General features: G+C 45.1%; 1 pseudogene; it reads right to left on the bottom strand.

Annotated features, from left to right (window-relative positions):
- Positions 484–2,148, bottom strand: LOC108633420 (annotated as a pseudogene).

The raw sequence follows: 13,564 nt of genomic DNA, 5'->3' as shown, positions 1-13,564 counted from the left end.
TCACGATAACTTAATACTTCTGGGAAGCACTTTAGCAAAGCTACCTTAAACGCATGAAAAGTCCAAAGTATGCTCGGGAAGCAGGAATGCTTCAAAACTTTATGTTATTTAAGTCTTATGCTTAGTGACAGGGAACTATTGGAAATAAAATACATCCATTAGAAGAAATTATTACTATTAAAATGTTTTTCAATGATTATTTAATAACAAGGTAGATAACATATGCTTATCTAATATTTTTATATCACTGAGGGTAAAGCAAAATGTCCTGTTTACTGCGTAACTATGACCTGCTGTCTGTGGACACTGCAGTGCAATTTTAAAAATACTGTAATTATAATTTCAGAACTTCAGAATCTGAATAGGTGCCAGTGTTCTCTTTTTTAATATGGGAAAAGGAAATCCTTTGAAGATCATTTGAAGCTTGGACCAAAATTCCAGAGCTGTATTGTTAGGATCACTCTGTAGTCTTCAGGATTCAGATACAAGGGAAGCTTCAGTTCAACCTTTTAGAGAAGACATTCCAGCGCTCATGATCTCATCAACCAGGAGAATGTTGGTGGCAATCACAGTGCAGGAGTGAAGAAGCTGTTTCTTTACACAGTAGTTGTCCCATATGCCTGCTTCTGCTGCTACCATTGGTTCAACAGTGTTCGAGTCCACACCCACAAGCTGACTGGATTCTGAATGTTCTGCTTGAATTTTAACTAGTGTTTCCTGAAGGTCAAAACCAGAGTTCTGAACAAGAACCTTGGGAATAATGAGCAATGCATCAGCAAATGTTTGAACTCCAAGCTGGGCCCTGCCGTTTACACTGGGCTTGTATTTAACCAGGGCTTCTGCCATTGACACTTCCACTGCGCCAGCACCTGGGACTACACAGCCATCATCAATAGCATTTTTAACAGCCCTCAAGCTATCTCTTATTGCATCTTTGATTTGAGCAAGAGTGTGCTTATTTGGTCCTTTGATCAATAACGTGACAGAGCGAGGATTGTTACATTTCTCAATAAAGGTGAACTTCTCCTCTCCCAATGTATATTCATAGACAAGTCCTGCACGTCCCAAACAATCAGGATTTAGGTCATCAAGAGAATTTAGGGCTATCCCACCACAAGCAAGAGTCAGCCTTTCCATGTTTCTCCTTTTAGCTCTGCGAAGAGCTATTATGCCTACTTTGGCAAGAGCATCTAAGGAAAAGGGATCAATTCCCTTTTGATTAATAACAACAAATCCTTTATCTGAATCACCACAGACTTTCTTTTTCAGGTCGATTATTTTTTTAACTCTGTCCTCGATGAATTTCCTTTCAGCTTTCACTAACTTCTCTCTCTCCTCTGCACTCTTGTAAAAAAAGCCAGAATTCACTTCAGTTTTTTCATATTCTAATGACACGTTGCAGGTGAGGCTGTATGCATCTTCTACTCTCTTCTTCATATCAGGATGCCGCGCCCCATGGTCCATAACAAGACCTCTGATTAAGCCTGTATCTGTTTCAGATTTATGTTTCATCTCCATGATCTCAACCATGAAGAGGTAAATAGGTTCATCTTGTTTTTTAATGGCCAAAATGGAGTCCACTACGGCCTCTGTTAAGACATCAGCAAGCTCAGCATGAACTTTAGTTCGTAGAGATGTTCTGGCCACGTCTATAAGTGTTTCCCTGTCCATCTCTTTGCTTACTTTGACTTGTTCCAAAAACTGAAGTGCCTTTTCCTTTGCAGCTTCAAATCCTTCTGTAATTATTCTGGGATGAAGACCTTCAGAAATGGAGAGATCCGCCTGCTTTAGCAGCTCTCCAATGATGAGGACGTTGGAAGTGGTACCATCACCAGTTCTGTCATCCTGGGCTGTTGCTACTTTGGCTACTAAGGAGGCTGTTGGGTGCTGAATTTGCATTTCATGAAGCAGCACATTTCCATCTTTAGTGAGTCTGATGTCTCCAGCACCAGAAACAAGCATCTTCACGGTGCCCTTAGGCCCCAAGTTGGTTCTCGGCACGTCCTGCAGCCCCTGGGCCGCGCTGATGTTGACCGCCAACGCCGCCTGGGCTCGGGCCACCTCGGCCTTGGGGTTCAGGGTCTTCATGGCCGCCATAGCTGACCCAGCAGAGGAAGATAAGGGGACGCGGTGTGGCGAAAAGCCCTGAGCCGGTTCAGCGTGGCTGGGAGGCGCTACCCGGGCCTTCTCGGCAGGCAGATTCTTATCCACTGTACCACCAGGGAATTCCCAGCAACATGCGAATTTTAAGGAGAAGGAGACACAGTTCAGCTTATAATGCCACCCTCTTCCCCCGAATTGTAGATTGGACAGCTGAATCTTACAGAAGTTCAGAAACCTTCCTAAGATGACTGGCCATGAAGTGTCTAGGCTCCCATTTCACATCCAGATTTATGGGGTTCAGAGTTCTTTTTCTATCAGAACCCTCAGTATTTGTCCCCTATAGGGACAAAGTTAGATGCTCTTCTGAGTCCAGTGACCCATGATTCTGAGTCTTTCTATGTCAGATAGGGGTTAGGAAGTGTCTTGGGTTGGGTTCCCAAGAAGCAGACCCTGAGATGAGTATTTGTGTATTAGTCATAAAGAAGGCTGAGCACTGAAGAACTGATGCTTTTGAACTTTGCTTTTGGAAAAGACTCTTGAGAGTCCCTTGGGCTGTAAGGAGATCAGAGCAGTCAATCCTGAAGGAAATCAGTCCTGAATATTCATTGGAAGAACTGACGCTGACGCTGAGGCTCCAATACTTGTGGCCACCTGATATAAACTGCTCACTCATTGGAAAAGACCCTGATGCTGGGAAAGATCAAAGGCAGAAGGAGAACAGGGTGACAGAGGATGAGATGGTTGGATGGCATCACCGACTCAATGGACAGGAATTTGAGCAACTTTGGGAGATAGCGGAGGACAGAGGAGCCTGGGAGGCTACAGGGCATGGGGTCAAAAAGAATTGGACACAATTTAGCAACTGGACAAGAACAACAACAGTTTGTTAAGATGGTGCTCCCAGGAGAATCTGGAAAGGGAAGAATTAAGTAGAATACTGTTTCGGGAAAAGTTCTGTACACGATGGCTGTATCCTGATCCTACGGGGACCTCTGGAGTGCATTATGCCTCAGAGTCATACCAAAGAGAGGCAGGAGCGCTGGGCTTTCATATATCACACCCATCAGTCACTGGCTTAGGGCTACCCCAGGGCGGAAAATACTTCCGCTCTCTGGGTATTCAGGCAACGTGGCTCTGGTCTCTGGGATAGTTCCCAACAGTATAGGCTGTCTGAGAAGCACACTGAAGCTCAGAGGAAGGGTGCAAAGAGAAAGAGCTGAAGGTGATCTGGGCAGAGCACTGACAGCGTCCACCACAAAAATAGAGTCATCACAGTGGAGGGGACAGTCAAAGCAAACATGACTTAGGTCAGACATGGGGTGATTTTGCTCTCACTCTATCCATGCTCAGTTTCTGTGCAGTATTTCTAAGAGGTATGCAGGCAGTCTTAAAGAAACAGGGTGAGGGACTTCGCTGGTGGTATAGTGGATAAGAATCTGCCTGTCAGTGCAAGGACATGGGTTTGATTCCTGGTCCAGGAAGACCCCACGTGCCACAGAACAACTAAGCCTATGTGCTGCAACTACTGAGCCCATGCAGGTTGAAACTACTGAAGCCCATGCACCTAGTGGCTGTGCTCCACAACAAGAGAAGCCACCAAATGGGAAGTCCGCCTACCGCAACCAGAGAGTAGCCCCTGTGCAGCGGCGAAGACCCAGTGAGGCCAAAAATAAATAAGTAACTTTTTAAAAAGAAATGGAGTGAGGAATTTCAGACTTCTTGGCTGGCTGGACTCTTCAAAGGAACCCTGAACTGAGAGTTCTGGGTCTAGTGCTGGCTGTCACTCTAGTGGTGCGTGTGACCCTGAGCAAGTCACATTATACCTCCCATCTGAACAGTCAGTATAAAAGCTCACCTCTTCTTTCTTAGGCGCATACTGAGGGCAAAACAATGTCACAAGTGGAAGAATGTTCTGAGAAGTAAAAGGAATAAAATAAGACAAAATGGTATTTTAATAATATGACAACTGTGCTGTGAAGGGAAATGTACAAACACAGGTACTTATGTTCTCAATGAACCTGCTCAGTAGTGTTATCAGTAGCAGCCCCTGTAAACCCCACAGTCAGTGCTGGAGAACTCCAGCTGACTGGGACTTTGATGAGGCCCCCTTCTCTCTGGAAGATCTAGATTGGGGCTTGGATGGTTTTCCTTACACATCCTGCCTGGAGTTGGCCAAACTGTAAGGTTATGGATGCAGTCCTTCGGAGGGCAAGTCTGCCCAAGACTTGTAACTCAATTGCAAGGATCCCACTTGCAAATTTAGAAGGAAAAGTCCACACAAGACCACCATCACTTCTGACACCAACTGCAAGCTCAGTGAAAAGCGAAAGTGTTAGTCATTCAGTTGTGTCTGAATCTGGGACCTCATGAACAGGGCCATCAACAGCTGAGAGGCTAGGGATGCTGCTACTGATAACGCTACTGAGAATGTTCCTTTAGATCATAAGTACCTGCATTTGTCCATTTCCCTTCACAGTTGTTAAATTATTAAAATACCACTTTGTCTTATTTTATCCTTTTAAAAAATTTTCTCAGAACATTCTTCCACTTGTGACATCATTTTGCCCTCAGTATACACCTAAGAAAGAAGAGATGGGCCTTTTATACTGACTGTTAAGATGAGAGGTATAATGTGACTTGCTCAGGGTCACACCCACCACAACAGTGACAGCCGGGACTAGACCCAGAACTCTCAGCCCAGAGTTCCTTTGAAGATTCCAGACTGCAAGCTTGGGAGTTTCCCAAAGCCATCTCATATTTGTGTCACTAGAGAGACTCACAGAACTCACAGAGCCTATTATACTCATGAAATGTTAGTTGCTCAATCATGTTGGACTCCTTTCAACCCCATGGACTGTAACCCATCAGGCTCCTCTGCTCGTGGAATTCTCCAAGCAAGAATACTAGAGAGGGTAGCCATTTCCTACACCAGGGGATCTTCTCAACCCAGGGATTGAACCCATGTCTCTTACATCTCTTGCACTGGCAGGTGGGTTCTTCACAAGTGGAAACTGGGAAGCCTTTTGAAGCTAGTAGGGAATACCAAATTTTGTTTTGATTCTTGTCTTAATCAGTTGGGGCTACCGTAACAAAGTACCATAGCCTGGGAGGTTTATGAACAATTTATTTCTCCCTGGAGACTGGAATTGCAAGATCTGATGCCAGCATGGTCACATTCTAGGGAAGGCTCTTTTGGGCTGTGGACTGCTGATTTCCAGCTGTGTCATCTCATGGCAGAGAGTGGAGAGAGGAAGCAAACTCTCTAGTGCCTCTTATGAGGCCTCCACTCTCAGAATTTCACTTAATCCTAGTTACTTCCCAAAGGCCCCACCTGATAATACCATCACTTCATAGGGTAGGATTTCAGCATGTGAGTTTTGAGGATTCAGTCTATAACATTCAGTCTGTAACATTACTTGTTAGATAACAAATTGTTGGTTTCAGTAAGCTCAACTTATTGTTAAAATAGAAAATATTTGGTAAATTTGGGGCTTCCCTGAAGGCTCAGCAGGTAAAGAATCTGCCTGCAAGGCAGGAGACACAAGAGATGCAGGTTTGGTCTCTGGGTCAGGAAGATCGCCTGCAAAAGGAAATGGCAACTCCAGCATACACACAGTAAGAGAGATTAGTGTACATATATATAGTATATTAGTACATACGTTAGTGTATATATATATATATATATATATATAGAGAGAGAGAGAGAGAGAGAGAGAATATGACCTGGGGCATTCAGAAGCCAAGCAGGAAAGCTAAAGAACAAAGAACATGACTTGTGCTAGAGAAAGATGCCCAACTCTATTTACCTGGGCACTGAGGCGGTGCAAGAGCCTTGTGTTCAAGACTAACATACAGGCAACTCAATGATACTCATAGCAGAGTAACTGAGATGTTCAGCGTCATGAAGCCATATTTGGAGATTTGGGAGGTGGCATGCTGTATGCTGGTTGGAGTACACAGCATAGGGAGGCATGTTGTAATTAGGGACACCAAATATCTCTGGACTGAAATCCTGCAGGGAAGATACAGATGCAGGATGTCCCCTACCACTTCCTGCACAAATGTTCCTCCATTTCTGTCGCTGGGGTTAAGAAGATGGGTAACAAATGAATAAAAGCCAAGTGAGAATCAAGACTTAATAATAGGGGCCTATGGTGTGGCTTTAGAGATGTCAAGGATTGCTAGAGATCATCTAGCCCACTGCTTTCCAAGCTCTGTTCTGTGGGACCCTAGGGGTCCCGTGGAGCTGCCTTAAGGCTTATGTGTCTGAGCAGAGAAGAGTTTCAGGCTTCCTTCATAACCCAGGGATCCTTTCAACCAGAGGAGCTCTGCTGTTATTTTCTGTATTTGTTTATCCTTCTTGGCATTGCTTTCTTTTGAAGAAAGAAACTAAATGCAACTAAGTGAACAGTTTGGTAAGCACTGATCCTGCTATTTGGCAGGAATGCTATAACAAACCAATACAACATATTAAAAAGCAGAGGCATCACATTGAGGACAAAGGTCCATGTAATCAAAGCCATGATTTTGTATGGATGTGAGAGTTGGATCATAAAGAAGGCCGAGAACTGAAGAATTGATGCTTTCGAATTGTGGTGTTGGAGAAGACACTTGAGAGTCCCTTGGACTGCGAGGAGATCAAACCAGTCAATTTCCTAAAGGAAATCAGTCCTGAATATTCTTTGGAAAGGCTGATGCCAATGCTGAAGCTCCAATACTTTGGCCACCTGATGTGGAGTCAACTCATTGGAAAAGATCCTGATGCTGGGAAAGAGTAAAGGCAAAAGAAGAAGAAGGTGGCAGAGGATGAAATGGTTGGATATCATAACTGACTCAATGGACATGAGTTTGAACAAACTCCAGGATACAGTGAAGGACAGGGGAGACTGGCGTGCAGCAGTCCATGGGGTCGCAAAGAGTTGGGCACGACTTAGCAGCTGAACAGCAAATGATCTTATTGAAGTGCTTCCTGTTGGAAACAGGTACAATAAGACACAGGGAAAGGATCTCACCTGAATCATTCAGCGTGTGCTGCCTGAGGCTGCAGGGAACACAGGTGTGATGCCGCTCTGGCTGCAGTTCTGTGGGACCTTGGCTCCACCACAGAATGACCCAGAGAGGGTACGGCTCAGGAAGGACCCCTGGCCTGAATATGCTTGTGAGTCACTGCATCCTGGTACCCAAATTATAAATATCCTACACTTTTGCCTCCTGGAGAAATAGTCATGAAATTCTTTATGACTGTCTTCCTGTGGGGACAGGATATTTAACAGAGGTTTCCAGGCAACACAAAAACCCAAACTCACTCAGTAAGGAATTCTCTCAGGTACCACAATCCATCTTCCGGGAATGCTGGGTTGACAGTGAAAATGGCCACCAAAAGGCCTGAGATAATGGTGGAGCTGACAAGCTTTGGGGACTTAAAGGAGGAGTGCTCCTGCCCAAGCGATGAGGGTCCTGAGACCGTGGATGCGTGGTGGTGGTTGGTTAGGTCGTGGATCATGTTCCACAGTGGCTGTTGCTGAAAGTAAACAGGGGGAGGAGTTAAGAGACCAGGACTCGAGCCTGGCTTGTCCCTTGCTAACCTCACACTCTGCAACAAGTGTCTTAACCTGTGAGCCAAGACAGTGAACTCTACAAGGCAAGGACTGAATTTTATCCACATCAGGGAGCACAGTGCCCAGAACTCTGAGTGTTCAGGCTGCCAAAGGAGCCGGGCTTAGGGGTGCTCTTGGGCCACTGCTTAGTGTAGGCGTAATCCCCTGCTCTTCCTCTTGGAGAAGTGTCTCTCCCAGTCACTAGTACTGTTGCTTCACCCTTTCCTCGGTAACCACACTTCTCTCTTATGCGAAAGTGAAAGTGTTAGTCGCTTAGTTGTGTATGACTCTTTGCGACCCCATGGACTGTAGCCCACCAGGTTCCTCTGTCCATGGAATTCCCCAGGCAAAAATACTGGAGTGGGTTGCCATTTCCTTCTCCAGAAAATCTTCCTGACCCAGACTTTGAACCATTGCAGGCAGATTCTTTACTGTCTGAGCTACCAGGGCAGCCCTCTTCACAGCCGTTCATTCAAAGTACACCTCCTCTCTCACCTTCTCCCCACTGAGGTTGTGATTGCTTTGGGAATGAGAGAAGCCTAGGGTATGGGAGGCAAGAAGAGGGCTGTGTGGGTTTCCTCCAGTTAAGGGGATGCTGATGGAAGAACATGGTGGGTGGTCTGCTGGGTGTGTTCTGCATCTCACTGGTGGGTTGTGGCTGAATGAAGGTGCCACACAGGCACTCAACCAACACATCCGCTGATGTACTAGGCACCCTAGGGCAAGGGACAGAAAGGTGTTACATACCGTCTCCTAGTATTTGAGGCACATTTTACTCCTCTAGTAAAATGCACTAGTTATTGTTGTTTAGTCACTCAGTTGTATCTGACTCCTTGAGACCTTATGGACTGCAGCACGCCAGGCTTCTCTATCCTTCACTGTCTCCCAGAGTTTGCTCAAACTCATGTCCATTGAGTCGATGATGCCATCCAACCATCTCATCCTCTGTTGCCCTCTTCTCCTCCTGCCCTCAATCTTTTCCAGCATCAGAGTCTTTTCCAATGAGTTGGCTCTTTGCAAGACTCTCAAGGGTCTTCTCCAGCACCACAGTTTGAAAGCATCAATTCTTCAGCGCTCGGCCTTCTTTATGGTCCAACTCTCCCATCTGTACATGACTGCTGGAAAAAGCATAGCTTTCACTATATGGACCTTTGTTGGCAAAGTGATGTCTCTACTTTTTAGTACACTCTCTAGGTTTTTATACCTTTTCTTCCAAGGAGCAAGCATCTTTTAATTTCATGACTGCAGTCACCATCCACAGTGATCTTGGAGCCTAGAGGAGCTCTCAATCAAAGAAAGCAACAGCATAAGAGGTGCTCTTGGCATAGAACAGGCAATTAGGAACGTAGAGGATCTGCAAGTGAAGAATCTGGGACAGAAGATACTGGCAGTACCTCCCAGGTGGTGTCACCCTGGAAGAGGAGAACATCCTCTCTTTGGTTAGATTGGAAGTTACTGCAGCTTCCAAGGGGTGTTATGTACAGTCCAGCCGGTTGTTCACTGCATGTAGTATCCAGCTGAGGGGATAATGAAGGTGGCGGTTCAGCTCATAATGCTTTCCCAGAGCTGTGCTCTGTGCACACTAGTGGGGATGAAAGGATGCAATGTAGGCTTCCGAAACACTGGCTGTCAGCCACCCTCCTTACCCAATGTGGTGCAACCTTGGGAGGCAGACCAGTCTCTAGCCTTTCATCCTCCCCAGCCCCACCCCAACTGCGGGGCATATCTTAGGGGTCACACATAAGATAGTATTAAAATATTTGGGGTCAGGAATCTTTTTGAGAATCAGATGAAAGCGATGGACTTTTTCCTTCAAAAAAAGGTACGTTCACACATAAGCTTGGATGAAATGTCAGAACATTTATTCACCTGAAGCCCATCAATTGAGCCTTCTCCAGTAATCCTCTCGATGGGTTCAAAACCCCTACAGTAGAATGGTAGTCTTGGCCTTGCGCTCTGCCCTATGAAGGAGAAATGAGCTCCTGACACATGGGTGCCACCCACTGATCTACATTTCTCCTTGAGTGCAGCTACTTCTTCCAAAGGCTGGAAGGAGCAGGGTTTGACCTCTTCCTTCTCCTTTTATACCGGGTAGTTTGAGGCAGCAGTTCTGAGAGTGTGTGTCTCTTCTGCAGTTCCAGGCTCTTCTTCTGGCCAGCCAATCCTCAAAACTCAGAGGATAGATGTAAGATGAGCAGGGAGGTTTAACATAGACGTAGAATCATGTATCTATCCACACTACAGGTTGAGGGTATAGTGATGAGGAGCAGATACGCATGGTATTGTCAGTGTCAGTTTCTGCAAAGCTGTGGGTTACCATTAAACAAAAGAAATAAAAACAGAAAAAGGTCACACATAGACCTCTCAATGCTGAGAACATGACATGATTAGTCTAAATCGGGCCACTGAGGCTAGACAAGGGGCAGAGTCTAGGTCATGGAGAGCTAGCCCCTAAGGACGTATAAGGGAATATGGCCTGGAAACCAGCTGAAGAGCCATTTGTAAACCGGGGAGTGCTGTATTATATTTGCCTATTCTTTTTCACTTATTTGTTTGTTTTGACATAGACCATTGTGATCACATGTCGGGGAATGATTGGAGGAAGAAGATTGAAGTTAGGAAGCATTCATAGTCGGTTCTAAACTAATGCTGAAGCCTGGCTTGGAGAATTTTGAGCATGACTTTACTAGCGTGTGAGATGACTGTAACTGTGTGGTAGTTTTGAACATTCTTTGGCATTGCCTTTCTCTGGGATTGGAATGAAAACTGACCTTTTCCAGTCCTGTGGCCACTGTTGAGTTTTCCAAATTTGCTGGCATATTGAGTGTAGCACTTTCACAGCATCATCTTTCAGGATTTGAAATAGCTCAACTGGAATTCCATCACCTCCACTAGCTTTGTTTGTAGTGATGCTTTCTAAGGCAGCATATTAAAAACCAGAGACATTACTTTGCCAACAAAGATCTGTCTAGTCAAGGCTATGGTTTTTCCAGTGGTCATGTGTGGATGTGAGAGTTGGACTCTAATGAAAGAATTGATGCTTTTAAACTGTGGTTTTGGAGAAGACTCTTGAGAGTCCCTTGGATTGCAAGGAGATCCAACCAGTTAATCCTGAAGATCAGTCCTGGGTGTTCATTGGAAGGACTGATGCTGAAGCTGAAACTCCAATACTTCGGCCACCTCATGTGAAGAGTTGACTCATTGGAAAAGACTCTGATGCTGGAAAAGATTGAGGGCAGGAGGAGAAGGGGACAACAGAGGATGAGATGGCTGGATGGCATCACTGACTTGATGGACACGAGTTTGGGTAGACTCCGGGAGTTGGTGATGGACAGGGAGGTCTGGTGTGCTGCTATTCATGGGGTCGCAAAGAGTCGGACACGACTGAGTGACTGAACTGAACTGAACTGAACTGAAAACTAATGCAGTGACAGTAAGAACAGAAGGAGGGAAACACACTGAGACCTAAACAGGGGATTATTGACAGGGTTTTGAGCTTTGTAGTTGATTGGATGTGAGAAGTCAAGAGGAGGACTGACTCCTTTTTTTGGGTGGGGGGGGGGGGGTGGCGGGGATTGCTCTTTGAGTTTTTATTCACTATCCTAGCAAGAACTACTAACAAATAAAAGTTCTAGTTTCATGTAAACAATATTGAAGAAAAAGATCTTGTTTCTCTAGGGAGCAGAGAAAGTATAAAATTCTGAATTTTCACTTTTAATATGGCCTGAGTTAGAGGAATTCAGCCACCTGCAGATCTTTCCTAAAAGGAGCTTAAGACTTACTGGGTAACAGGGAACCCTGAGGAAGGACTAGAGCTTCTTGCTTTACATAAGCTCCAGGATTTTACGGTGATTTGGACTTCTACTGCTCTAAAGAGCTTGTGGGGAAAAAAGGTCTAGAGTCTTTGAACTCCAGGCCAAGGATCCAGATGCAGGCTGTCTGCTCCCAGATAAAACTTCCTTGGGTGTCTGTCCTAGCCAGAACCAGTACTGTCTGCCCTGGAAAGAAGCCCAGTCTCTAAGGTTGTCCAGGGGCCCCTGGAAGCCCTTTGAGTCTGGGTCTGGGGAGTTGGAATGAAGATAGAAACACTGCCGTCAGAGGCCTGGGCTAGGGACAGGGCGGGTATGTGGTGCCAACCACGGATGGACAGGAAGGTGATTATGCAGCTCCAAGATCCTGGCGCACCAAGGACCCTTCAAATAGACCTGCCTCCCAGAAGTTGCCTGGCAAAGGAAGAGATGTCTTCATGACATCTTAGCCAACTTGGCCACCATTAGAAGGGGTAGATTTTATGTCACCAACTGAGTTAGGAAAATAGTAGAAGCCAGATTAATCTTAATTGATAACATTTATTGAACACTAACTTCATGTCTGACACTGTGCTAAGAGCTCAACAAATATAATTATATTTAATTCTCATGAGAATGCTTTGCCATCTTATTGCCATTTTGCAGATGGGAAACCTGAGGCTCAGAAAATGGTTACTTATTCAAGACCATGAAGATTATACATGGTTGTGGTGAGTTCAAAATATTTCCACTTGGTTAGGCTAAGGTAATTTCCCCAAATTCTCTTTCTTAGGTATTTTGGGTTAAAGTGGGTCATAAGAGAGATTCTTGTGGAAGACTTAGGGGATAGAAGGGAAGAAGCAACCCTTTTGTAGCTCACACACTCTGTCACTGACCTGCTGGTTCATTTTGTTGGTGTGAGGTACTTGTTGACCTAGCAACCACTCTCCACTAGGAGATCTTTCCAATCCAGGGATGAAACTCAAATCTCCTGTGTCTCCTGCACTGCAGGTGGATTCTTTACCCACTGAGCCTATATATATATATAGGCTATATGGACATGAGTTTGAGCAAACTCAGGGAGATAGTGAAGGACAGCAAGGTCTGGCATGCTGCAGTTCACGGAGTCACAATGAGTGGGATACACCTTAGCGGCTGAACAACAATACGTACACACACACACACACACACACACACACACACATTAACGGATTACATTGGAAAGATAGGCAGTTGGAAAGATAAGTTTCACTTTGGCCAGGCTGAAATTGACTCACCCATGGGACGTTTGGGTGGGTAAGTCATGGGCTGTCAGAGTCCCTGAGAAGCCTTGTGTGCAGTGGATGGTCAGAGAAGGAGAAATCAATGTGGGCTGGCTGGAATTGGAAACACATTCTATGGTGGTGAGACTTGATTTAAGTCTCAAAGGCTAGCAGGAGTGGTTCAAAGGATGGAAAGAGGGTGGGCATTACGGGTGGGGAAGCAGCCTGAAAAAGCCCCGCAGCCGCTATGAGCAGGGTCTGAGGTGATCAGCCTGAATGGTCTACAAGTGGAGTATTGATTATATGGCCATTGTGATCTGTTGAGGTTTGTGAATTATATCTCCCCAAGGATGTGGTGGGCTCTGGGCATTGTGCATTGCATCTAGCAGAGTAAGTTTCGAGTTTAATTGAATTCAACTTTCCTTCAACATTTTGTGAGCACTTACCATATGGCAGCATTTTGCTGGATATAAATATGAATAAAACACAAACTGTATCCTGGAAAATATTGTGCTGAAGTTAGAAATATTCAACATACTTTTGTTAAATTGGATTGAATGGAGATCTTGGACCAACAACGGGGCTGACTCTAGATTCCTGATTCCATTTTGGGTTAATTGTGTGCATGAAACGATGAGACTCAGGTCAAGCTATCTACCCACTCATAACTCTATCTGTTGACCCAAAGCTAGTTCTACTTACCAACCCTATTCCGTATCAATTATCTATTATTTCTTCTTTTCTTAAATGGGGGACAGGATTTGAGCAGTCTACAAAATTAGCCATACATTAGTCTCTCAGTCATGTCTGACTC

The sequence above is a fragment of the Capra hircus genome, chromosome 2, assembly GCF_001704415.2.
Source record: "Capra hircus breed San Clemente chromosome 2, ASM170441v1, whole genome shotgun sequence".
NCBI classification, from domain to species: Eukaryota; Metazoa; Chordata; class Mammalia; order Artiodactyla; family Bovidae; genus Capra; species Capra hircus.
This window is presented reverse-complemented; position numbering and strand designations above follow the sequence as displayed.